This window comes from Arvicola amphibius, chromosome 4, assembly GCF_903992535.2.
Source record: "Arvicola amphibius chromosome 4, mArvAmp1.2, whole genome shotgun sequence".
In the NCBI taxonomy this organism is placed as follows: Eukaryota; Metazoa; Chordata; class Mammalia; order Rodentia; family Cricetidae; genus Arvicola; species Arvicola amphibius.
Genome location: NC_052050.1, coordinates 99,950,134 through 99,977,952, shown reverse-complemented (window position 1 = coordinate 99,977,952; position 27,819 = coordinate 99,950,134). Strand labels below are relative to the sequence as shown.

Below are 27,819 nucleotides of genomic sequence, written 5' to 3'. Positions count from 1 at the left end.
TAGGGTGACAGAAAAAGATGCCTGAAGTCCTCCTCTAGACTTCCACATGCACAAGCGCACAACCCAAAATTAAAAAAAAAACGTGTGCATGCATGTGCGTGTGTGTGTGTGTGTGTGTGTGTGTGTGTGTGTGTGTGTGTATGCAACTTCAGCATTATCTTTTCAAGAAGGACATTTAATCCAAATATTTGAGGCCAAAGCCTTGAGAATGAGGTGGCAAGAACTTGCCAAAGCCTCCAGCAGCTGCTAACACACAGCAGCATTCTGATGAGCAGAAATTGGTTCATGATTCTGCTCAGATAAGTGGCCAAATACAGTGCACTCAGCCACCATTGCTGAAAAGATGGCAGGTGCAGAACTCAGCCAACTCCTGGGACTCAGCAGGCTGTGTGGGATTGGAAGGAAGACTAAGCCAAGGCTTGGCTTAGCTGGGAGTCTCACGCACCTGTACAGGTGCCAGCCATTGCTGGGAGCAAAGGAGGTCCTTTGTTAGACTGGTGTCCTCATCAGGGGACACATGGAACCTTCACTCAGGCTAATTACTAAGACAATCAACAAGCTGGGCCTCTCGCAGGCAGCACTTACGGATTGTTCGTTACAGGGCCGCCCTAGCAGAATGCATGCTACAAATCTCATTCTCCAGCCACTCTCAACCAGAGCAGCAGCTTCAGTCCACAGGCAAGGAGATGCCCTTCCAAGTCAGAATCAAGCCAACCAAAGTGTCGGAAGTCAGAACAGTGCCCATCCCATCTCCTCCCAATGTCCCCAACTTCCAAATGAAGAAACAGGTACAAAGACACCTGAGCTCACAGCAGTGAGGGAGCTCGAGGTGACTCCAGTATGCACTGTGCAACCCTCAGTGCTGTTCTGCCTTGCTGCCACAGCCAGTATACAGCTAGGCACATCGTCTACGTTGGAGAGGGGCCTGCAGGGCTAACAAGGGACATAAAAATACTCCAGCAGTACAACCAGGAGGCCACAAGGACAAGCATTCTATGGCAGGTGTTCACTCAGTCCACTGGAGGTGGTTACTATTTTTGCATCCGAGATCTCACATTTAACACAGTCAGACAGTGCAGTGCAGAAGGCACCCATCAGCTGGGGCTGCTGGGAAGATGCAGAGGATGAAGTGCCAGGGGCAATCCTGGAGGCTTCTCAGAGGTAGTAACATTACAGTTGGCTCTTGACACCCTTGGACACAGGTGGGAAGGCACACACAGATAACAGAGGCACAAAGGGGTTGACTAACCCATATCTAATAATCTATGTAACACCACGAGTGGTGTCTTACCAGGAAAGATTCAGCTTGCATCCATCTCGGAGAGGAGAGTCATGATGACTGCTTGAGGTATCTGACTAACTTCCCTCCTTCCCAGCATTCTGTTCTATCTACTCCACCCACCTATGTTCTAACCAATCACATCAAGCAGTTTCTTTATTAATTAACCAATGAGAGTCCTCCATCACAGAGAGCAGCACTGCTCTCTGTAGAAACGCTGTGCTGTTTCCATGTCACCAGACACAGATCCTCATTTCATAGCTCACACGGACCTCAGAGAGTCCTGCATGCTAGTGACATTTTCATCTCTGGGACAAAATACCAGGCAAAGACAATCTCAGGGGGACAGGGTTTATTTGAGAGAACACAGACTAACAGGGAAGCAATAGCAGCAGTAGCCCAAAGTAGCTGGTCACACTGCACCCACACTTAGGAAGCAGAAAGACGTTAAGTGCCAGGGGTCATCAGCTCAGTTCATGGACCCAGCCCACAGACAGGGGCACCCACATTCAGGGGTCATCAGCTCAGCTCATGATCCCAGCCCACGGACAGGGGCACCCACATTCAGGGGTCATCAGCTCAGCTCATGACCCCAGCCCACAGACAGGGGCACCCACATTCAGGGGTCATCAGCTCAGCTCATGATCCCAGCCCACGGACAGGGGCACCCACATTCAGGGGTCATCAGCTCAGTTCATGGCCCCAGCCCACAGACAGGGGCACCCACATTCAGGGGTCATCAGCTCAGTTCATGGCCCCAGCCCACAGACAGGGGCACCCACATTCAGGGGTCATCAGCTCAGTTCATGGCCCCAGCCCACAGACAAGGGCACGCACATTCAGCATGTCTTCCCTCCTTAGTTGAGTGTCTCTGGAAACACCCTTAAAGCAGATCCAGAGGAGTGTCCCCTAGGTGACTGGAAATCCAGTCGCAGCAACAGTGAAGACTGGCCATCATGACAGAAAGCCCAAGTTTCTATTTGCTGACTGAAAAATCCAGAAAACAGCCAGGTAGTGGCACATGCCTTTAAACCCAGCACTCAGGAGGTAGAGGCAGGTGGATCTCTGTGAGCCAGCCTGGGCTACAACAGCTAGTTACAGGACAGGCACCAAAACTACTGATAAACCCTGTCTCAAAAAAAAAAAAAAAGAAAAGAAAAGAAAAGAAAAGAAAAGAAAGAAAGAAAGAAAGAAAGAAAGAAAGAAAGAAAGAAAGAAAGAAAGAAAAGCAAAGCTTGCTTCATAACCTTCTTCCATGGACTCTGCATCATGTCCAGGCAAAGGTTTCAGAGGAGACCCTGGCACACTGCCACTGAGCAGCAAATGGCACTTGGGATGGGTACCGTGAAGCTCCCCAACCCTGGCCAGCAGCTCCTGGCAGCAATGAAGTTAAGTGAGAGTTGGGGCGGCCCAGGTGGACAGCTTACCTAGCATGAGTAAGGTCCAGGTTCCATCCCAACACCTCCAAACTGGGAGGAACAGGACAAAGGGTATCTGAGCATAATGTGCCCGTATCCCTCATCTCCAGCCTACCTGTGACTTCACACAGCTGTGGATGGCTTACTTCCTGCCCTAAACACCAAGGAGTACCTCTGCTTCCTGCCTAACAGTTTTCTCCAGAGAGAAGGAATCAGACACCAAGTAGGGCATTCTGAAAGCCATTAGCACCCAACAATAATCAGGGAACCCTCCAGCTGCCCAGCCTCAACCATCCCCAAAATACCCCTGACCCATCTACTCCACTATGTCCACTGCATTCCTATTGGCCCGCACGCCCCCAGACCCCACACTGTAGTAGTTTCTCAGGATCAGCTCCCAAGTAAGCAGACTTGGACTAGAACAGGGTTTACCTGCAAAGTCCACCTGGAGGGCACCCAGCAATACTTAAATGCCCCGGGGTTTACCCATACCATTAGCTCTACTCCCAACTCCCAGAAAGGCCTCCCCAAGGACTCTGCACTTCCATCCTTTGGAGACTAGTGAAGAGTTAGCTTTGACAAGAACTCGTTCACCTGGGCAGCTGGCCAATCATCACAAAGGCCTGGAAGCAGCCTACTTCATAGAGTAGGTCACAGAAATGGGGGTGGCAGCCTACTTCCTATAACTAGCATGGGAGACAGCCAGGCTGGCCCTACACACCAGGATCCCAGCTAGGACCTGTCCCTCATTTAGCTTCCCTGAGCTTCTTGATAACCCTGGAGGTATGAAAAAATGGAGGGAAACTGAAGCAATAGGAACCATACAGTTTGCATGGGAATAAGCAGGTCACCTCCCAGAGTGGCCCTTTCACCACAGCACTGCCACCAGAATAGGACACTCCAGAGGGTAGACTAGACAAAGTCTCAGTCATCAGCCCCTTTCATGTCCCACCAACCTCCACTCAACACCTCTCCAAACCCGTGTGTCGACAGCTCCACAGATCTCTCCCAGACTGAACCCAGCAGGGCCACCTTCCATGTTCCTAAGGCACAGTCTGCCTGGAGAATCTATGGCTTCTCCCCGCTCCACTCCATGGGTACATATGCATGCAGTATACATGTGTACATGTCTGTGTCCATGTACACATGTATGTACTTGCTGTACATGTGTGTATATGGAGGCCAGAGGTGTGCTGGAGGTCTTCCTCTGGGACTCTTCCCTATTATCATTGTTGTGTAAGTGAGTGTGTTCATGCACACACCCACAGGGCACAGACAGTCAGAGGACAAACTCCCAGAGCTAGTTCTCCTATACTATAGGTTCTGGAGATGGTTCTGGTTACCCTGCTGTGCAGCAAGCACTTGTACCCACTAAACCATCTTGTCAGCTTTCTTTTTCCTTTCTTTTTTCATTTCTTTTTACTTTTTTTTTTTTTTTGGTTTTTCGAGACAGGGTTTCTCTGTGGCTTTGGAGCCTGTCCTGGAGCTAGCTCTTGTAGACCACGCTGGTCTCGAACTCACAGAGATCCGCCTGCCTCTGCCTCCCGAGTGCTGGGATTTCTTTTTACTTTTTTTATTTTTTGAAGCAGTCTCCCACTGATCTCAGAGTGTATCAGTACATCCAACTAGCTGGCCAGTCCCAGGATCCTCCTGTCTCTGCACCTCAGCTCTATTATAGATGTGGTACTACACCCAGAGAACAAACCTAGGTCTTCGGGCTTGTGCTACTAAATACCCATCTCCCCTGCCCATGTCTGTGGCTCTTCTGATGATAATCTCACTGCCATGAGAAGGGGTTTGCCACCCAGGTAAACAGGTTTCCGGATCTGTTCTTGAGGCAGGTCCTCTCCGCCACCTGCTAGTAACCTCATCCTTGTTCTCTCAGGAAAACGTTCTCTGGCTCTTAGCCTGAGCGGCTCCCCCAGTAGTAGGCTGAGTTGTATTTCCATGCACAGATAATCACAAAATTACACTATTACAAATCTTTGAACCAAATCTATTCCCTCCTGAGATGCAGCTTTCCCTTCTGATGAGCACAGAGCAGGGAAGGAGTAGCGAGCGTGGGCAGCAACAGGAGTTGGACTAGGAAAGACTGCAGATCAGGGACATGCAGCACAGAGCGTGGTGGGGGAGCAGGAAGACAGGCCTCACTCAAGCTACACTCTTTCACTCCCCATATGCACGCCTGTGACACACTAGGCTCTGGATTCCCACCACGAGGATAAAGAAATGATGTCTAGGAACTAGCTAGGAGTGTTCTCCCATGTGATTCAAGTTGAGCAGAAGAGCCACACCCTAACCACACAGGAACATGGGGTTAGACACAAACCACAGTGAGTGCTACTGCCATGATCAAAACCTGAAGTGTCTCCACAGTCTCGTGTTCTGATCACATTTTCCCCAGCTGGTGGCACAAGGTAGAAAAGCTATGGACCATTAAAGGAGGGGGGGGGGGGCGGGCTGCTGGGAGAGGGCCACAGCAGGCAGGCCTCTGAAAGGGATACCCTCCCTGGCTCTAGTCATACTTGCTGGCAGTTTCTGACTCACCACCACCACCATACACATCCAATCTGTCACACCATCCCTGCTGGGATTGCTGGGACCACCCAAATCCAGAAGCCAGAACAAGCCTGCCGTTCCCCAAGTCAGAAGTGAGAAAAATAACGAGACAACTGTGAAGAAAAGTGTTAGGTCTCAAGCCGGAGGCTTGAGCGTACCTGGCTGCCAGGTTCTCCCAGCATCTCCCAGTCCCTGCCTGCCACAGGATGAGGCTGGGAAACCCCACCCTCTACCCTGAACTCTTCCCCCAGAGGTTCTTCCCTATACAATCCAGTCATTTTGGTTACCTGCCCCTTTTTTTGTACCTTTGGTCTTCTGGATGCTGCACATGGTTCCCCTCTCCCCTCTCCCCCTGTGGGCTCAGGAACATCACCACTCTGGACTCTCCCAGAGGTCCCTGCCTCTAGCTACGCTCTCCAACTTATCTGCAATCTCTCTCCTCCATCAGTCCTAGGAGCAGCTACGTCCTTTCCTTTATCTTTCTTTCTTTCTTTCTTTCTTTCTTTCTTTCTTTCTTTCTTTCTTTCTTTCTTTCTTTTTCCCATTCAAAAAGACTGCTGGAATCAACTCTGCTGGGTTTGGGGACTATTGAGGACTGGGAAGCCAGTTCCCATAGAGAACAGCTGGCCCTAACAAAGCCATCTAGGCCTGGAAGATCTCGCTTCATCCTCAAAAGTAAATGTGGAGGGTTTTTCCTCCTTGTGTGGGCAATTATATGGTAAGCCAGCTGCCATTTTTTCTCAAAACAAAAACAAAAACAAAACTGAATTCTAGTGCTATGTGAATTGTTATAAGGGGAAGCAGAGAGGGACCTCCAATTATTTATGACAAAATGTGCAAAAAATAAAGAGATTTTTAGATGTAATCATTGGTGACACTTTACTAGAACATTCTCTAATAAAACCTGTCCCGGCACCTCAATCTTCCAGCAGGAGGAAACCACTGCCATCACAGAAAGCTGAGGAAGACAGAACAGGACTGCAACACATCAGACAAATTGCCTTCTGCTTGTCTTCAATTTAGAGCCCAACAATTTGTCTTCCTGTCACACTGCCTGGCTACATGAAACCACATTTTTAAGAAAAATTTAAAAAGCCACATTTAAAAGTTCATTGCAAAGACTGAGAGGGAAAGACAATCCACAGGAAATCTCCGAAATCTCCACAGGCGCCTTGGGACTGACTGCTGAGGCAGGGTGGGAGACCACGGAAAATCCAGAGGGAGAGCAGGCTCAGGATCTGCAGGCTACAAGACAGGAAGAGCCCACCCCAGCCCCAGAAAACGAGGGAGTGGCTTCTGTCCAACTTCTCACTGTCCCTGACTGGAAACAGCTCCAGCTGGGCCAAAAAGAGAAGGGAAAGATGACAGTAGCAAACACGACCACAGACATATTCCATGGCAATCCCAGAAACCAAAGACACTCTGGTAGCCACACAGCAGATGTCAGTCAGCAGGCAGACAGACAGACATCCAAACTCAGCCATGCCACTGAGTGTAAAATCTTGTTCATAACACTTAGCTTGCCACCTCCCGTGACTTGAAGAAACAGCAGCCCTGGCTCACTGCCACTGTGGCACTAACGGAGCTGGCAGACATGAGACAGAAGAGTCCTGGAGCACAGAAGATATTAAAAATTAATACACACACAATCTTGGGAGCTGGAGAGATAGCTCAGTCTTTAAGAGAGCTTAATGACCTAGCAGAGGGTCCAAGTTCAGTTTCCAACACTCATATCAGGTGACTCATGTCCACCCCTATGCATCTTCAGCAGGTCCAACACCCTCTTGTAGCCTCTACAGGCAAATGCAGCCATGTGTATGCACACATTACACACATAATTATAAAAAGCCTAAAGTAAATCTCATTTGTTATGAATCCCTGAAACTGTAGCATGTATGAGACACATTCAACTAAGCCTAATGCACCTACCAGGGTCAGACTCTCTGTGAAGAACGTGCTGTAAAAAGAGCCTAAGAGAAACCCGAGTAACCATTAAAGTTCAGAGAGAAAGCCATGAACACCTAGCTGCACTGCTAGGAAAGGAAGCCCCAGTGTTCACTTTCTCCTCACACAAGCATGGGGAAAACACCAATGTACCCCTTCTTCCTGGGCTGTAAATGAGCTTTTGGTCCAAGTGAGAGAGGCGGTGATACACAAATGAGATGCGAGAGAAGGATCAGAGAGCTGGGGCTGAGCACTGGGGCCACCTGGCGACAGTCCTCAGTAAGGAGAGGAAGTCAGCCTATGGTCAACAAGAATACACAGAAATGTACTAGAGGAAACTGTGAGGAAATTCAAAGCTGAATGGAGGAAGAGGAAACAAATGGGGAAGGAGGCACAGCTGCTTTGAAGGGTAAGGACACTCTCTCTTCAAAGACCACTAAAAGGAAGACATCTGTGGGTACCAGATATGGGCAGAAATGTCACTGACACTCAGCAGGACACTTCCTAAAGCAGGCAGGTCATAGAAGGGAGTGCACACCAATTCCTAAGTGCAAAGGAGGGCTTCATGCATGACAGTGGTATGCGCTTATTTGCACTGAAAAAGTGACATCAGAACCAACTCCAATAGGACCGCTGTAAAAACTTCAGACACAGCACCTGGATGGCTGCTAATTTCACTGCTGACAATATAGCAGTATAGTATATGTATAGTGTACTATATAGTATAGTATACAGGTTTTCTACTTGCTTCTATTTTAGCAGTAGAAGGAATTGAACTCAGAGCTTTAAACATTCTAGGAAAGCATTCTACCACTGGCATCTATTTCTGTCCCCTTCATTATGCTCCTCCTTAAATTCTTACCAGTTAAATTCATATGTAACTATGCTGCTGGGATGGCTCAATAGCTTAGGATACTTGATAACCTGAGCAGCTAGAGCCTTGGGATATACACGGTAGAAGGAAAGAACTGACTCCAACAAGTAACCCTCTTATCACTACACATGTACCACACGTGCATGAAACATACATATACTAACTATGGTGTGTACACATGAAAATAGGTAAGGATCATAAAGACCTTTTTAATTCAGCTGGGCATGGCAGCTCACACCTTTAATCCCAGCACTCAGGAGGCAGAAGCAGGTGGACCTTTGTGAGTTCAAAGCCAGCCTGGTCTACATAGTGAGTTCCAGGGCAGTCAGAAATGCATAATGAAACCATGTCTCAAAATTCATATTATCACCAATAATTTAAAGGTAAAACATTTAGGTTGTTCTTTAGGTACTTGTTATGGTTTGAATCTGCAGTGTCCCCCACAAGCTACTGTTTGGGGAGGCTATGGAATTTCTAGAGGCAGAGCCAGGATGCTGGAAATAAAGCACTAGGGGCAGGCCTCTGAAAGCTACAGCCCAGCTCAGTCCTTCCCCTGCCATAGTGGAGGGGAAATAAGCCTCTTGCCTTTGAGAACCTCTGTCAGGGATTGGGTCATAGCAAGGCAAGAGAAACTAAGGAAAGCACGGAACAGGCAAACAGGAGTGGTTAGTTAATTAACAGTGCTAGGGCCAACAGGGCCACAGAGGCTTGCTAAACTAGTCCACAAGTATTGAGACATTCCTGAACAAAACATTAAGCAGCAAGAAGAAATACTAAACTCTTGGGTTAAGGATCTACCTCAGTGGAAGACTTGCTGAGCACGTACAGGTGCTGGTTTTAAGCACTCTTCAATTTAAACAAAAGGTGGCTGGGAGCTGAAAATTCTGAAAGTCAAGGTCACATGTCTACTAGCATTGAAGGAAACACAGTAAGCCCCAGGTTGCATCCTCCATCCTTCCTACCAGTTAAAGAACATTATCTCTTGTGTAACAAGGCAATTCCCGCTTCAGATAAAGGAGTCAAGACAAATTAGCCTCAATCTACACAAATTAACCCAAATCACAGGCTGTGACCCAGCCAGTGACCCAGGAACAGCCACTTCTTCACAGCCTGAAGCCTCTTGACCCTGTAACCATGGTAATTGCAAAAGACATAACTGTGGTAGGCTATCTAGAGATGTGCTCACCAATCAAAAATTAGCTCATTCACCAACACCTTGGCCATGACACCACGTCACAGGGCCTGTGTTTCTAAAGTTGTAGCACTGACTCACTGTGCTAAGAGCAGATGCTTCACAGCCCTGGTTAGCAAAGGGGCAAGGCTCCCATGTGAAGAAAAGAACCAGACAGTAATACTAGCACTAGTGAGGACCTGGGTAAGATCTGGTCACCTTATGTCCAGCTCTATACAAAACTTGTTCACATTGTGATTATACCCACTTAACACAGACAGCAAATCTTCTGGTAAGACAGTTCCTAATCCAAGAACCATACAACTAGAACCAGGCTTAAAACTACTGGCTCAGCCAGGCAGTAGTGGTGCACGCCTTTAATCCCAGCACTGGGGAGGCAGAGGCAGGTGGATCTCTGTGAGTTCGAGGCCAGCCTGGTCTACAAGAGCTAGTTCCAAGACAGCTAGGGCTATTACACAGAGAAACCCTGTCTCGAAAAGACTACAGGCCCTATCCTCTGCAATGCTTCAACCATGCTTAAAGCTAGGCTCCTCCAGCCAGAGCCCTCACCCTTCAGCCCACACCCACTTCTTCCCTTAGACTGGCTTCCTTCCGTTCAGGACCAGGAACATGTAGCAGGGAACCTGCACTCAGATCAGAGCAGACAGCTTGGCCCTGTACATCTTGTGCCAGCCTTCTGTTGTCTCTCTGCTTTCTGATATCCGATGGATGACTTTGCTTCACCGCAGACTCAGACTCAAAAGGAATGGAACTATCACCACAGACAGAACTTCTGAAACTGGGAGCCAAGACAGATCTCCTTCCTTTACTTTCCCCAGTGGCTGTCACGGCTGGCTGTCATGGCTGACTAACAGCCAACTCCTCACTAAGACTTGTGGGACTGTCTCTAGCCCTTTTCTCACTCCCCAGAAGCACCCTGAACCCTGGGGTTCATAGAAGCTACCTGTGGCTTCAGGATAGCCTCTTCTTTTGTGAGGTGGGATTCCCCTCTGTATGTTGTGAATATGTTTTAATACAACTGGTTAACAAAGAAGCTGCTTCGGCCTATAGCAGGGCAGAATAGAATATAGCCAGGCTGAAATATATATATATATTTCATATATATATATATATATGTATGTATGTATGTATGTATATGTGCACACACACACACACACACACACACACACATATATATATATATATATATATATATATATATATATATAGAGAGAGAGAGAGAGAGAGAGAGAGAGAGAAGGCAGAGTCAAAGAGATGCCATATAGCCGCTGAAGGAGACAGATGCTGGACAGAACCTTACCGGTAGGCCACAGCCTCATGAAAACACAAAGATTAATAGAAATGTGTTAATTCAAGATGTAAGAACTAGTAAGGAATATGACTAAGCTATTGGCCAAATAGTATTATAATTAATAATAGTTTCTGTGTGATTATTCAGGTCTGAGCGGCCAGGAAACGAAGGAGCAGTCTCAGTTTACAACATGGTGCCACAACATGGGTCTACTACATCCACATAAAACCCGAGAGATCTTGGGAAGAAATTCTAGATACAAAAGAACAGAGTTAAGCATAGCTTCTTGGTAACCACATTTTTTCAGACAGGCTCTGTTTTCTGTAGGCAAACAGAGGCACGGCTCCTTTAAGACTTCCTGACTCAGTGGTAGCAGCAAAAAAATTGCACAGCTTCTTTAACAACCATCTTCCTGGTTCATGCTGGCAGAACAAACTCTGGCTCTTTGGGGAGATCCTGGATTTAAATGGGGTCTGTGAACAGCATGTTACAATTTGCTTAATGGCTACATAGACCAACTTCATGCCTGGACCTGGGGCCGTGTGCATGGCTTGCAGAGGCAGTAAACATGCCTTCGCCATGTTGGACTGGGCGGAACAAACAGGCAGGGTCACAGAGTTGGTCCTAGCCATGCCCGCTAAGCATTTAAAAAAAAAGTGTTCCTGGTCAGAAAATGATTACAGATACATAATAAAGACAGATCCAGATGAAAAAGACCTCTGAATGGGTCACAGTGTTGGGTAAATGTATGTAGGCTTGGGAGAGAGAGAAAAAGAGTATAAACATTTATTAAAAAAATAGGTTTTAAAAATAAAACAAAGTCTTTAAAGAGACAGGAAAGGTAATATAAAAGAGTACAGACAGTCATAGATTAAAGGAGTAAAAGAAATAAGCCATGTAAATATGTGCACAGAGTCTGGATTATGTGGATTATTGTGTTTTATTTTAATTTTTTTGACTGCAGAAATATTTGATTGCGGGGGCTACTAACTTAAACCAACATAAAGGTATCTTAACTTCAAAATTTGAGTCTAAGTATATGTTATTTTGGAAAAGAGGTTCTGCTTTTGTTTCCACAAAGGATGGGAACCTGTGGATTCCTTCCAGACTAATGTGATTTGATGGAACAAGACCCTCCCCAAAAGGTCTCTGTGAACCCTAAAAATACTCTGCCCAACAAACAGCAGAAAGCAGTTTAGAGAAAACTATGCCCAAATTCCCAAAATGATTATTTATAAAAGTTTGTTTTCATTTAAAGGGAAATGAATTTAAGTGATTAATGATTATAGTCAATTTCTAAAGAAAAAAACAAGGGGGATATGATATAGAGATGAACACTTTGTATTGAATCTTGATCTATTGATACAAATTTAAGATCAATTTTGTTACACTGTGAGTATGTATTTCTGCTCTTGTTTAAGGTATTATGTTTATACAGCTCATTTAAAAATATAATATATAATTAAAATTACAGATTAATAGTCATTTATAATAGTCAAACTTGTAGTCATGTTAGTTAAGTTTTCTAGATATATAAAGATGTTTCAGTTAGATAATCTTCAACACTTCAAAGACCTACAGAATATGGCATTTAAAAGGTTTTAAGAATTTAGACTTTTCTTGTCAATGTCTGCTTCAGGCAGCACCAATCTACTTTAAGAGGTTGATGAGCATTGAAGAAACTCATAATGGAATCTGCCTTCAATATAATAAGGCTAGGCATTTAGGCAAGAAACTGCTCTTTCCTGGACTGCTTGATTACAGTATGTCATATGAACTAGACATGCAAGACCCACAGAAAAGTGACTGCTGAACATTTGAAAAGACGGGATGGTCCTTCAGGGTTCCTGCTTCACAGAAGAAACTGCCAGACATTCTGCAGGACTCAGAAGAAAGTGACTGACAAACTGCCAAGAGAGGCAAAACAGTCTTTCAAATTTCCTGCTTCATGGAAAAGTCTGCCAGATACTAGGGGCCTGTAGGCTGAAGATGGATGCCCCAACATTACAGAAGAACTTTGGGTAACTGCCCAGGTATCAAGATGTCTCTGTCAATTCTAGAGTTATGAAAGTTGTTTACAATGCACTTCCTGTTTTTTTAGGTAATATTTTTTTCCTTCTGGGGTCTTTGAAGAGTTGAAAATAGATAGTTATAGTTTTCCTTAGTTATGATAAAAGGTAAATTAGGTATGAAACTTTAGACAAAGAAATATTGTAACTGTAATTCTTGATTGATACCTGTTTTGTTATATGTAATGTTACTAAGTTAAAGTTAAAACCTTCTTTTTATTTAGACAGAAAAGAAGATATGATGTGGGATGCCCCTCTGTATGCTGTGAATATGTTTTATTTCCCTTGGTTAATAAAGAAGCTGCTTCAGCCTATAGCAGGGCAGAATATAGCCAGGCTGGAAGAGATATACAGAGAGAGTAGGTGGGGCCAAAGAGAAACCATATAGCTGCTGAAGGAGACATTGGACAGAACCTTACTGGTAGGCCACAACCTTGTGGCAATACATAGATTAATAAAAATGGGTTACTTCAAGATGTAAGAGCTAGCTAGAAATATGCCTGAGTCATTGACCAAACAGTGTTGTAATTAATATAGCTTCTGTGTGATTATTTGGGCCTGGGTGGCCAAGGAACGAACGAGCACTCTCAGTTTACACTCCTGTGCTGCTCTCCTTGTCACAGACTGTCCTATCTATCTGAAGTGCTCCTATAAGCCATCCTTGAGTGAAGGTAGTAATGAAGACTCACAGATGACACACCACTCATTGGCCACACTGTGCCTCAAGCAGCAACCTCCTCGCCTACAGGCCTCACCTAACCTCCTACCACGCACGAGGGCACTTCTAACTGCTGTCCCCATTCTGTAAATGTAAAGCATCAAGGAAAGGGCATGTGCTACACAGGGTCACAAGTTCCCCTCAACTACACACAGCTAAACTAACGTGAAAAAGAGAGTTTCCCAGAGGCAAGCTCACTTTTCCAAGGTCACAAAGTGGGCCAGTACTTAAGGCAAGGCTGACTGTAAATACCTTTGCTAACCATCACGGTGACAATCTTACAGGCAGAACTCACGCGCCATTCCCAGCACTAATCACAGCAAAGAAGGAGGTCCGAGCAAGTGAACTTTCCAAGGGAATGTTCACCCCCTTCCTCCCTTTCTCCTCACTTAGACTGACAACATTGTCTACTCATAAACAAGCAATCCTAGCAATCAGTCTCGGGCCACTGAGAAGGGAAGAACTGCAGGCAACCTCCTCAAAAGAGATGAAACAGATAGTGAAATATACCACCAGGTACTTAAAACCATGACTGATATCCAGGCCCACATGGTGGAAGAACCTCCACGTGTGTATACATACATACACACATGTGTGCATGCACATACATGCTTGCACATATACCTGTGTGTATGCACACATGCACGCACACATGATACATTTTAACACAAAAAAGGTGGCACACTTGTTTTTTACTCTGTTGGGATTTGAACCCAGGACTTCACACATGCTTAGCATATTCACTGAGCTACATTGCCAGCTCTGACATACACTTCCTCCCCTTTGATTCTGCCTTCCTGCAGTCTAAAGACAAATGCAATATCAGGGAACCCAGTAGCCATCCTAGACAGTGAAATGACCTGGAAATATAACCAGACACAGTAGAACAACACACAGGTGACAAATATTCTCAGATTCACTTATCCAGCAAACTTCTCCTGCATCCCACTGTGTGAAGAACCTGCCAAACTAAGTAGACTCAACAGCAAACAAATGAACAAAGCCCCTGCTGAGGCTGAGATGTGAGCACCAAAGGTAGGAATGCTACACAAGATGAAAATGCTACAGAAAGCAAAAAGAGCAGCATAAAAACACAGAGAGGGGAGCTTTGCTCTCTGGAGTTTGAAAGAGAAGAAAGACCCTTCTCAGATAACCCGGAAAAGGAAACACAACAAGGATGGGAGAGTCTGGCGAGTCTGAGGAGGCTGGGTTCCAAAGCAAAACTTCTGCACACTGGAGACTACAGTCTCCTGGATGTTCGGCAAGCACTCTTCAGGGCCCTTGGTTTTCTGAGACAGTGTCTGCTCCATAGCCCAGGCTAGCTTCCTACCTCAGTTTCCTGAGCTCTGGGACTGCAGACATGCACCACATGCCTACCCCTTTGTGATGTTTTAATTATGCTATTTTATGTGTAGTGTGTGTGTGCATGTGTACATGCCCGTGCCATAGAGCACATGTGGAGATATTTCAAGAATTAGAATGTTATAGTCCATTTGCAGTATGAGGTACATTTAAAGTCCATCAGTTACAGATAGCGGAGCTACTGGGCCCTCTCTCCCAGAGAGCACTGGCACAAATCTCTGGAAACTGGAAAGTTACAGAGCCATGAGGTAAGCAGAAGGCCATCCTAACGCCCAAATTATCCCTTAGATAAGGAGGTATCCTGCAACAATAGAAGGGAAATGTAAGTGACAACAAGCCTTGGCCTATGGAAGGAAATGACAGCCATCTTTGAGATAAAGAGACATTAATAACCTTCATCTTGTGTCACATCAGCACACCAGCCATTTTTGCCTTTTTCCTGCTTTATTTATTTCTACAGAACTGTATCTTAAAAACTGTCTCACTGCCACTAGTCTCTGGAATTTGCTATGATCATGAGATGACTTGAAGGAGTCAGATTGCTCCTTCCACCATCTGTGTCCCAGGGACCATCTCAAGTCACTAGGTTTAGCCACAAGCACTTCAACCAGTGGATAATCCAGCTGGCCCTCTTCGTCATTCCCAACTGGTTCCTTGGGGCTTTTGCAGGCCAGCAGGCAACTTTCTGGGACCCCTTTCCCAAGTCAATTTCGGCCTTGGAGCTAAGCATTCAGTGAGGTTAAGTTTGCAGCTTCCAAGGAAGAAACATGGAAAGGAGGGCTTGTCTGCATCAAAGAAAACATCCCCTGGATGAATGTTTGTTAGTGGTAGAGCCAAAGCTACTGTGTCTGCACCTCTACTGCCTTTCACTAGAACCCGCAACCACAAACTTCGCAGCGCACCAGGTCTACAGAACTCCAGAGCCACTAGACCTGAGAATTGTCTCTCTTTAAAACACATCGTTGCTAGGGCTAAAAATATCTCCCCTCTGCCAAGCTTCCTGCTGTTCCACTTGGTGGCTCCAAAATAACAAGAAGTGGCTTGGCAGTGATGTCATACTGTCACTGTCACTGCCTGCAGGGCTCTCACATTCTGACTATATTTAAGACCCAGCTTCATGTCACTGACATGGAAATTGCCACCTTGTGAACCAAACTGTACTGGAAAGACTTGAAAATTTATTTTCTACGAATAAGCAAGTTGTGGATGCTGCCTTCTCTCAAGGCAGAGGAAGAGCCAAGTTGCCAACAGCAAGGAGCTCCAGCTCTTCATTCCCACTGTTTCCAGAGCAGCAACATCTCCCCCAATTGGGCCACCTCTTCGGAGCTCGGTCACCCCTCCACTCAGCTGTTATCTTAGTGCTGGCCTCTGGAGCTCCTCTACTTCCCATCAGATGATGGAGCGCTAATGGACAGTGACCAAGTTTCCCTCCCCAGAGCATAATTAGCATAACCTGTTCATGAAGGTTCCGGTAATTTTATCTCCCCTTTCTGTTCTTTGCTGTAGGAAAGAGACATTTCAGATACAAGCCCCCTGCTCCTCCCAGACCTGCTGCAGACCTCGCACATCTCGATGCAGGGCTAGGGTGGCGCAGCTACTGTGGGAAACACCTGTACTGGGCACTAACAGCTCCGACCTTAACACACGCAATGTAAGCACATGCTTCCCAAGGCAGAAACTCACACAAATACACTTGCTGATCCTTCCCCCCGAATTCTGGCTCCTCAACAAAGCTAGCATCTAAGGAAAGCTTTGAGAAGCAGCAAACCAACAAGCTTCACCTGGTTTCTCCACTGCCTGTGATTACTTGAGCAATGCCTAAGGCATTGCTGCCCTTCTCCCAACACGATCATTTTCACATGGAGAAACACCTGGAAAGCCCACACTGGCCCTCGACTATAAGAGTCAGCATTCATGCAACTCCTCACGGCTTCTTCTTTTTGAGAACACAGTTCTACAGTTTCCAGTTCAGGCAGCAATGTAGCACAAATAATAAAAACCCAGAGACAGATATTGGGGTTCAACCTGAAGATCAGAAAAGCAAAACAGCCAAGTCACTAGAGAGCTCTTACCTCCATGAAACCTTCAGACTGAAAGAGAGCGAGTTCCTGTTTCATCCCGCCTTATATTCCTCTCTAGTGCTGGAATTAAAGGTGTGAGCCACCATTCCCAGGCCGCTAGTGTGGCTGCCTGGTCTGTATGGCTAACCAGTGTGGCTGTTTTGTGTTCTGATCTTCAAGCAAGCTTTATTTATTATAATACAAATGAAATATCACGACACAGCAATGTTCATGCCTCTGGCCTTCCCACTCTCCTCCCCCAGAGGAAATCTTATCTGTTGGGAAAACTCATAGAAATGAGACCTCCATCTTCTGAGTCTCAAGAGCCAGAATCAATTAGAGAAGAACAGGCAGTACCAGCACAGGCCTTAATGAGTGTGTCCTCCTACCTCCCCTGGAGTTAATGGAGGTTATATAGCTTGTTCCACTACAATCTTCATGCTCCTGACTCTCGAACCCACTCCTGAGATTACACAAGAAAACAAACAAGGAACAGAGCTACAACACAGGATTTAGTTACAGCTTTCACCTGCTCTGTCATAGAAGTGGACATGGGCTCGGCACTCAGAGCTGGAAAGTACACAAACACTGTGACAAGCCACACAGCTATAGAGACACAGCGAAGTGGGTCTGCTCAGCCTGCTGGAGAGTGAGGAGGAAGACCACTTCATTGCCAAGGATTGTCTTACTATGCCTTGCATTACTGCAGCACAACACTGAGGTGACCTCACTTTATAAATCAGAGAGGTTTACTTAGCACACCATTTGGGGGGTCCAAGAGTAACAGCCCCACTGATTGACAGACTGATGGGACTCTGATAATGACCTCATGAGAGATGATGTCACAATCACTATCTCTGTAGCCCTTGTATTTAGTTTTGGATTTTTTTTAAGATTTATTTCATTTTTATGTAATGTTATCTATCTGTGTGTATGTATTCACACGTGTTATTGGTGTCCTCGTCTGGAGCTGGAGTTACAAGTGGTTGTGAGCTACCCAGTGTGGGTGCTGGGGACAGAACTCCAGTCTTCTGCAAGAGCAGCAAGAGCTTTCAATCACTCAACTACTCCGTCCCATTTTTGGCTTTGTTTTGTTTGTTTTTGTTGAGTTTGTTCCCCTCCAACATTTGCCCTCCCTCCTCTCCTCCCCTCTCCTCTCCTCTCGGTCCCTCCCCCATCCATTCCTCCTCCCCGACCCCCATCTACTCCTCCTCTGTTTTTCTTCAGAAAAGGGTCAGTCCCCCATGGATACCAGCCAGCCATGGTGTATCAAGTTGGTGAGACTAGAAACCTCCTCTCCTATTAAGGCCAAGTGAAGCCTCTCTGGTGACAGGCCAGGCATCAATCTATTCTGGCTGGTGTGGCCTGTGCCTCCCTGCTGGTTTTGTTTTACTGACAGAGGGTTTTACTATATAGCCCAGGGTGGTTCAAACTCACTATAAAGGTCAGGCTGACCTAGAACTTGTAAGTCTTCCTGACTGAGCCTCCTGGTGCTAGAATTACAGATGCACACCACACTGCCTGGCTAGGAAATAATATTTTAAAGCATAAAGCAAGTCAGCAGTTCAGGGATGGGCTTTCTGCTATCAGGACCAAGAGAGAGATAGAGGTCTGGGAAGGTCTCTATAAAACTACCTTAATCCTTTTCAGGGGCCACTTCCTCAGTGATGCCTCTCAGCAGGCCCCTCAAAGGTTCCATACCATCTCCCAGAACTACCATGCTGGGAACCCACTTTCCTTATATATGACCCCTCGAGGGAAACTCTACCCAAACTATAGCAAAAATCATGAGCTTTACAAATGCTCTGACTTGTTTTGTTTTGTTTTTTGTTTTTCAAGACAAGGTTTCTTTCTGTAGCCCTAGCTGTCCTGGAACTCGTTCTGTAGATGAGGCCAGCCTCAAACTCACAGAGATCCACCTGCCTCTGCCACCCAGGACTGGAATTAAAGACGCGCACCACCCAGCAATGCTCAGAGCTTCTATTGCTAGAATTCTACTCTAGGAATTGAGCTGAAGGAAATATTTTTTGGAAAAAAATAATAATAATAAAGGAACGGCTTTATGAAAACCAGTATGCTCGTGCTACACTCTGAGAGCTTAGGAGGAGTGAAGGAAGAGTGACAAGCAAGGGTGTGTCCAAACCCAGTGCCCCATGGCCACAGTAGTGCGCAGACCGGTGCTGAGGCTGACTGTGAGAAACAAGGTTACTTTCCTTCAAAGCCACTGTCCACCATGGACCAGGCTCTGTAAAATGAGCATGTGCCTGAAATCCACTAGCATAAAAATGCCTCAGAAACAATCATTTCTAATTTACACCTATATGTGTGTAAATGTGTGTGAACACGTGGACCACGGTGCATGTGTAGAGGTGGGAGGGCAACATGCGGGGAGTTGGCTCTCTGCTACCACGTGAGATCCAGGGACTGAGCTCAGGTCACCATGCTCAGCAACAAATTCTGTTACCCACTGAGCTATCCTACTAGCCTTCTCATAAACAAAAACTGAAGTGTTAGCTGTGACTGTACCCACGTGGGCTGATTCAGAGAATCTTCTGTAAGAACTGTCAGTCACGTGTGACTGCATAACCTGGGGGAGGAGGGCGACACTTAAATATGATTTGAAATCTACAAAGAAACAGAAGAAAATATAAAATACATGACACAGAAATTGCAACGTGCAATGAATGGTGTCAAAACTAAGTTTAAAAAATGGACTTAAGGGCTGGAGAGATGGCCCAGAGGGTAAGAGCCACTGATTGTTCTTCCAGAGGTCCTGAGTTCAATTCCCAGCAACTACATGGTGGCTCACAGCCATCTGTAAAGAAATCTGGTGCCCTCTTCTGGCCTGCAGGCACACATGCAGACAGAACACTGTAAGCAAAATAAATAAATAAATAAATCTTTTTAAAAAATGGACTTAACAGCCGGGCGGTGGTGGCGCACGCCTTTAATCCCAGCACTCAGGAGGCAGAGGCAGGCGGATCTCTATGAGTTCGAGGCCAGCCTGGTCTACAAGAGCTAGTTCCAGGACAGGCTCCAAAGCTACAGAGAAACCCTGTCTCGAAAAACCAAAAAAAAAAAAAAAAAAAAAAATGGACTTAACAGACTGAGAATGAAGACCATGATCATGTTGGGTCCGTGGGATTTGGTACTCCTCCCATTTGGGGTTGTCCCATGGCTTTACAATTAAAAGGTAATTTTTTAAAGCCCAGAAGTAAGAGGTTTCTCAGCAAATGTCAACCGGCCAGAGATGGCAGGTTCTGCTCCAGCTGAGCATGATGGCACACACCCATGATCCTAGCATTGAGGATGCTGAGGCAGGGGGATCAGAGTTCAAGACAAGACTGGGCCATATATTAAGAACCTGCCTTAAAAATAATTATACCATACAATACATATGTGTAATTTTAACCTGGGCGCATGCAATTCAGTGTTGAGTGAGCAAATCACAAGCAGGCACAGGCTCAAGCTCACACACAGATCAGTAAACAAACAAAGAAATCATCCTCAAACTCACACACAGATCAGTAAACAAGGAAATCATCCTCAAGTTGTTTATAGCTTACTTGAAAATAAAATCTTAAGCAAAAATTAAAAAATGTCAACACTTCCAAAAGAAACCAACAACAGTAACAAATCGACTCTCCATTTTGTTCTGAAATAAAAATAACAAATACCTTCACCTTCTTGAAATGGGGGCCAGTGAACGTCCCCTAGAGGTCGTCAGCAGCCTCAGTGTCCCCTGGAGAACCTCAAAAGTGCCCATATCAGCTCGGCCTGCTGCAGCAAAGTGGGAACACTCCTGCATCCCTGAGTACCTGCCAGTACATTAAGATCTGGGCACCAGCTGTCAATCTTGGCTACAGGCTAGAATTACCTGTGCAGTCTGGGTCTCGCCTCCAGAGATTCTAACTTAATTAGTCTGGAAGGTGGTCTGGACCTAATAGTTCCCGAAGCTTCCCCTGGTGACTGGGATGTGCAGCGAGGGCTAAGTAGCAAGTTTAGTTCCTCAACTCAGAGAATTCTTTGTTAGAACATTAGCTGTATCTGAGCAACCACGAGCTAGAGGAACTCCACAGAATGACTGTAGCCTTGAGATGGAGGGATAAATGACTTTGGTGGACCAACACCACTCATGGTGCCAGCTCTGGCTAAGGATGTGTGCAGAGGCCTCTGACTTGATAAATTTCAGCAACAGTTCTTCATAAAATCTAAAAGGATGAGACTGTTTTGCCCTGGCTTTCCAGAGGAGAAGCATTGGGTGCAAAGTGGCCATCTAAGATCCCACATCCACAAGTGGAAAAGGCTCCTGTGTGGATAAGCATTTCCTGGTTCTTGGGAGGCTGAGTAAAGAGGGTTCTGAGTTCAATGCCAGACTAGATTCAATACACTGAGTTCAAGAATATCAAGAATGGTCTGGGCTATTTCCCAAGACTCTGTCTTTAAAAAAGCAAAAACAACCAAAAAAGACTAAAATGAAGCAAGACTAAGCTCACACCTGCCCTACATCACGCCACACTTCCACCTGTGCAGAGCCAGAACACTGGAGCACAGGAACATTCAGACAAAAAGTTAAAGACTGTGTTTATACACCCCACCCAACCTGCCAACCCTGTTCAATTCAAGCACCTAGGTTAGAATTGACCTTGTTCTGTGTATTTCTCATTGTCAAAGCTTAACACATTACAGCCTTTCCTTGAGAGAAAACAAATGAACAAGGTTAACTATCAATTCTTGAACATTCCGGTAGCTCTGGTGAGCAGCTTCCCCTAAGATATGTTGCCCTGTCCTGATGGGTGCCTCGTCCTCATGCTTGGTCCAGCACGCAAGTCCCTGCTTTCAGCTGCAAGTCGTTAAAGACCCGGCTGCTGTTGCTGAGCACAGAGCAAAGATGGAGAAAGGCAGGACTATTAGTTCATCACACTAAACAAATAAAGCAGCCAGTAGCCTGAATGAGGAGAGGCAGAGGGAAGGGCGTGTGCCAGCAGAGTCAGGGTAACTAGACACACAGTAGGAAATCAGATGATCAAGTGGGGTATCAGGTCAAGAGGCCACGAAACATACAACCTGCAGTGCTTTGGCAGGTATTCATGGAGATAGTGCCGCCCCTGCCAGTGTGGGGAATAAGTATGCAGGGATGCCTGGCATCACAGTGGGGCCAACACACAGAATACAGTCATTTTGGAACATCTAAAGAACCTAGATATAATGGAGAAGAACTACCATGGCAAGTCTACAGTCACAGCCCACCATGGGAGGACCTCCTCCAGCCCCCTAAACCTCCTACATTTCAGACAAAGAAAAGATGCCATCTCCTGAACATGGGCAGCATGTGAGCCAAGGCTGAGAGCAAGAGTGGTACCCATGGCTGGGGAGGTGAGGTGAGGCAGATGGGCCTAGCCACAGTCTGTTACGGACCCTCTAGTCAACGTGAGAGAAGATTAAGCCTGATAATGAAGCCAACCACATGAGAAAAAGGAGAGGTGGGGAATCAGGTCTCCATGACACCTAGAGCCCTTCAGCTATCTGGCCATTCTACTGCCCTCCTGTCACCCAATGGATAACAGCTCTCACTAGCTAAAGTTGTAGTAGAGGGTTGAGGGATTTTCAGAAAGCCCCACTTCCCAAAATGTGACCAGAACAGTCTTGGGACAAGTAGCAAGCAAGTTCCCTGAAACTGAACAGAATTGCCCAGCTGGCATTTCTCAGTCTACAGGAGAAGCACACGGGAGTTCACAAAGGTGAAGGTCATGGAGAGAGCTGCTGATAGCACCAGAACACCTAAGTCCAAGGGCACCTGAGAGAGTGGCTGGTTCTTAGATATCCCCACTGCAGTAGCAAACCCTCAGGTTGGTCATCTACCAGAGCATGCTGACATCTCTTGGGAACAAATCGGAGAAGTTATGGGTGAAGGGACAGGCTCAAGAGTAGTCCCCTGCACCGCGTGCTTCCCCAGCTGGGGTGGGGCCACTGTGTGTCACCCCACTGAACGTCTCAAAGGAGGAAAAACTGGAGGTGGAAGCAGGCTGCGGGAAGTCCGAGGGCTAACAGCCTCACCTAGTTTTTGCACAACAGGAGAGAAGTCCTGACAACAGGACGGGGAGGGAGTTCACAGAGGACACAGGAAGCAGCTCTCCAAGCAATGCTTTAGAGACAATCCAGCACCTTCTTCTGGCCCCCATAAGTACCAGTAATGCACTTGGTACACTTAATACTCAGATATACATGTAAGCAAAATAGTCATACATATAAAAAATCTATTACTATATATATAGTAGCACTTGAAATCAGGGATGGTGATCCCTCTATAAGTTCTGTATTGTACAGTATTGTTTTGGCTATCCTGGGTATTTTGTTTTACCATATAAAGTTGAGTATTGTTTTTTCAAGGTTTGTGAAGAATCATGTTGGGATTTTGATGAGTACTGCATTGAATATGTTGATTGTTTTTGGTAATATTGCCATTTTACTATGTTAGCCCTACCTATCCATGAGCATGGGAGATCTGGTAACAAAAACAGACAGATGGATCAACAGAATCTAATCGAAGACCCTGACATAAATCCACATACCTATGAACACCTGATTTTTGACAAAGAAGCCAAAATTATACAATGGAAAAAGGAAAGCATCTTCAACAAATGGTGCTGGCATAACTGGATGTCAACATGTAGAATGAAAATAGATCCATATCTATCCCCATGCACAAAACTCAAGTCCAAATGGATTAAAGACCTCAACATAAATCCAGTTACACTGAACCTGGTAGAAGAGAAAGTGGGAAGTAGCCTTGAACACGTTGGCACAGGAGACCACTTCCTAAATATAATACCAGTAGCACAGACACTGAGATCGACAGTTAATAAATGGTACCTCCTAAAACTGAGACACTTCTGTAACGCAAAGGACACTGTCAATTAGACAAAACAGCAGCCTATAAAGTGGGAAAAGATCCTCACCAATCCTACATCTGACAGAGGGCTGATCTTGAAAATATATCAAAATACCAAATAATCCAATTAAAAAATGGGGTACAGATCTAAACAGAGAATTCTCAACAGATGAATCTCAAATAGATGAAAGACACTTAAGAAAATGCTCAACATCCTTAGTTATCAGGGAAATACAAATGAAAATGACTCTGAGGTTCCATTTTACACCAGTCAGGATGGCTAAGATCTAAAACACTGATGACACCTTACGCTGGAGAGGATGTGGAGTAAGAGGAACACTCCTTCATTGCTGGTGGGAGTGCAAACTTGTACAGCAACTTTAGAAATTGTTATGGTGCTTTCTTATTAAATTGGGAATCAATCTACCTCAAGATCCAGCTATACCAACATTAGGCATATACCCAAAGGATGCACACTCAAACCACAAGGACACCTGCTCAACTATGTTCTTAGCAGTATTACTCATAATAACTAGAACCTGGAAACAACCTAGATGTCCCTCAAATGAGAAATGGATAAAGAAAATGTGGCACATTTACACAATGGAGTACTACTTAGTTATAAAAAATGATGACCTCATGAAATTGGGAGGCAAATGGATGGAACTACAAAAAAAAATCATCCTGAGTGAGGTAACCCAGACCCAGAAAGACAAACAGGGTATGTACTCACTCATAAGTGGTTATTAAGTATAGGATAACCAACCTACAATCTACAGCCCCAGAGAAGCTAGATTACAAGGAGGGCCCGAAGAGGAATGCCTGGATTTCCCTGGAAAGGGGAACTAGAAAAGATTTCCTGGGTAAACTGGAGCAGGGGTTGGGGGATGGAAAGATGGGAACTAGAGGAGTGGGTTGGGCAGGCTGGGTGTGGGAGGTGTCAGAGCAGGATGGAGGGGAGAGTAACAAAAGAGACTTCTTAATGGGGGTGCATTTGAGGGTTAGGGAGAAACCTGGTGCCAGAGAAACCCCCAGGAATCCATAAGGATGACCCCAACTAAGACTCCTCACAATGGTGGAGAGGGTGCCTGAACTGGTCATCTACTGGAAGCAGGTTGGTGATTTCCCTAATTGCCATCAAAGATGCTCTATCCGGTAACTGATGGAAGCAGAGGCTGAGAAACCTATTTACTGAACCAGCAAAAATGGTCTGCCATGGTCTCGGTCTGTCATGGTCTCGGTCTGTCTGTCTCTCTCTCTCTCTCTCTCTCTCTCTCTCTCTCTCTCTCTCTCTCTCTCTCTCTCTCTATCATCTTTTTTCATTTAAGATTTATTTATTTTTATTTTATGTGCATGTATGCCTGTGTGAAGGTGCCAAATCACCTGGAACAGGAGTTACAGACAGTTGTAAGCTGTCATGTGGGTACTGGGAATTGAACCCATGTCCTCTGAAACAGCATTCAGTGCTTTTAACCACTGAACTCTCTCTCCAGCCCCATGGTCTCTCTTTTTATACATGTGATAATTCATTGAAGTTTTCTTTTCCCCATTTTACAACTAAGAAAACTAAAAGAGAGGTTAAAACTCACCCACAGCTACATAACTAGCAGGGAACAAAACCACACCCTGATTTTCATGAAGTCCGATGCCAGAACCTGGCCCCTATGCCACTAAACCACCTGCATTATAAATCCTGCCACCTGAGCTGGGGAGTAGCATTGGGGGTTAGGGGAGGGGGGCCCAGAAAATACATGCGTCTCAGCCTATGAAAGTCACTGCCCCAGAGTGACTGTGCCACACAGCCCTCTTAATCCCCAAGCAATAACTGCCTGAGTAGGCCACCTGGCCACCACCACGGCCACCACCACGACCACCACCTGGCCACTACTGCGTCCCTTTTTGGAGTGTTAGTCCATTTTCCAGATGTCTTCTGCCTACAAACTGCCAACCTCCAAATCCCTTAAACAGTTCTTCATGTGTGCCTGGGAAGGCTTCATATTTAAAAACGTGTGTAGGATAAAAGCCTCCCTAGGTCACCACAGGGAAGAGTGCTCAGTACAGAACACATGCACAGCTGCTTGAGGGGCACCCCAGGCACCCCAGGAATCCCACGGCCTTCCTCCTCTATCCACATCAGCACAGATGAGAAGCACACGCTGACAGAAGCTCAGCTAGCCACCCAGAAACACATTTCCAGGCATGGAGCCAGGGGTTGAGGCTAAGCTGACTTCCTAACACAAGCCCCGCCTGTTACTGATGCTCAGAGCAGTGTCTCTGAAGACAAGTCCTTAGAGCCAACATTACACTGCAGAGCTCCAGTGAGGTCAGGGGAGATGAGAGGCCAGGTGAGGAAATATGCAGCTAGGAACCAATCTACTTCTGCCTCTGACATGGCTCCGATGGCCTAGAGCAGGGGTTCTCAGCCTTCCTAAAGCTGAGACCCATTAATACAGTTCCTCATTTTGTGGTGATCTCCCCCAACCATTAAATTATTTTCTTTACTACCTCATAACTGTAATTTTGTTATTGTTATAAATCATCATGTAAATATCTGTGTTTCCTGATGGTCTTAGGCGACCCCTGTGAAAGGGGTTGTGACCCACGGCTCAGAACCACTGCCCTGGAGCTGCATGTTAGGATGCAAAGGGGAGAAGTTCAAAATATGGAATGCAGACAGGAGGTCACAGGTACATAAAAATCACTCACACCACAGCACTGCACCTAATTCTGGGTGCCTGGTATAGGCTCTGTACATGCTGCTCCCCTGGCCTGATTCAAAGCTGTTCCAAAGAACCACAAGTGTTACAGTTTTAGACAGAAATGTCCCCCACAGTATCATGTTTTAGTACTGAGTCTCCAAGTGTGGCCATGTTTGGGAGGGTATAGAACCTTTGGAATACACAGTCTAGGAAACAGAAGTGGATCTTCAAGATGACAGCCCCTTCAGGCACCAGGGTGAACCCTTTGCTTCTTGTCAGCTGTACTGACTTAAGCAGCCGCACTGCCATTTCCTATCTGCTGTGGTGATGTAAGCAGCCACACTGCCATTTCCTGTCTGCTGCGGTGATGTAAGCAGCCGCACTGCCATTTCCTGCCTGCTGCGGTGATGTAAGCAGCCGCACTGCCATTTCCTGCCTGCTGCGGTGATGTAAGCAGCCGCACTGCCATTTCCTGCCTGCTGCGGTGATGTAAGCAGCCGCACTGCCATTTCCTGCCTGCTGCGGTGATGTAAGCAGCCGCACTGCCATTTCCTGCCTGCTGCGGTGATGTAAGCAGCCGCACTGCCATTTCCTGCCTGCTGCGGTGATGTAAGCAGCCGCACTGCCATTTCCTGCCTGCTGCGGTGATGTAAGCAGCCGCACTGCCATTTCCTGCCTGCTGCGGTGATGTAAGCAGCCGCACTGCCATTTCCTGCCTGCTGCGGTGATGTAAGCAGCCGCACTGCCATTTCCTGCCTGCTCTATGGTGAAAACGGAGGAAGGAGCTGAGATGAAAAGTGACGGCGCTAACTGTGCATAGATAACAGTGTGTCCACAGGAGAACACACACAGTAAAAACTGGATGTTTTCAGAGGAGTTGTGATTCTTATTTCATCACAGTTTATTTAATAAGACATAAACAACATCATAAAAAAATTAATTAGTGGCTCTTAAATAAAAATAGGCTCAATAGTATTTGTAGTTAGAGAAACGCAATTGAAAAATAACCCACAAGCCTAATTTTTCTCCTGTGATACTATGGAACCCAAAACTTTGCTCCCTTAGAAACACAGCTAGGAGCTATATTTCCCACAATGCTGTGGGGCCCATGCAAGACCTGTGAAGGGCACAGCCTGCCCTTGCCTGCCCCTTGTTCCAGCAAACGCACTCAAGTGAGAACACAATGGCAGGCACTCAAGTTACACACTGGGGAGTATCACAAAAGACTGAAAACTTCCTTAACATTCAACTACTGGCAGACTGGTTAAACCAATCCTGGTGCAGTCGGACTAGGACACGTCAGGAGCTACTAGCAAGAAGATGGCAACCCTGGTTACATGCACACAGAACCCTGCCAGGAAGAGGGAAGGAACACGCATGCATGCACACATCTGCCTTGGGCACACAGAGCATCTCTGCAACTGTTTATAGTCAAGTCAACAGGGAGCAAACTGAGCTGCGG

The 27,819-nt window shown here is 46.1% G+C and overlaps 1 protein-coding gene across 4 annotated transcripts in view; it reads right to left on the bottom strand.

Annotated features, from left to right (window-relative positions):
• Snx29 (sorting nexin 29) overlaps positions 1 to 27,819 on the bottom strand; it is a 428,110-nt gene that overhangs the window by 271,150 nt on the left and 129,141 nt on the right. The window lies entirely within an intron of this gene.